This window comes from Aphanomyces astaci, assembly GCF_000520075.1.
Source record: "Aphanomyces astaci strain APO3 unplaced genomic scaffold supercont1.267, whole genome shotgun sequence".
Classification (NCBI taxonomy): domain Eukaryota; phylum Oomycota; class Saprolegniomycetes; order Saprolegniales; family Verrucalvaceae; genus Aphanomyces; species Aphanomyces astaci.
Genome location: NW_009798530.1, coordinates 833 through 1,151, shown reverse-complemented (window position 1 = coordinate 1,151; position 319 = coordinate 833).

The following is a 319-nucleotide window of genomic DNA, read 5'->3' as shown; positions in this document are numbered from 1 at the left end:
CCAACACTGCCAAGGTCCAAACATACTCGAAATCCGTCGACGCCGTTCGCATGGAGTGAGGATGGAATACGAGTAGGAAGGAACACTCCAACGGCGCAGGGAGGCATAGCCGTGATTCTGGCCACATGAGATGCTGTGCATCAAGGCCCTTCAAAAAATAATCTAAAAAGAATACGATTCAACAATTTAAATAAAATAAATTATTCCTTGTTATTCAGTCCTTGAGTAAATAATCTACAATTGTTCCGTATATAAATAATTTGTTCAGGTTTTTGACGCCATAAAATAAATGATTCATTTCGACCAAATTATTCGTAGG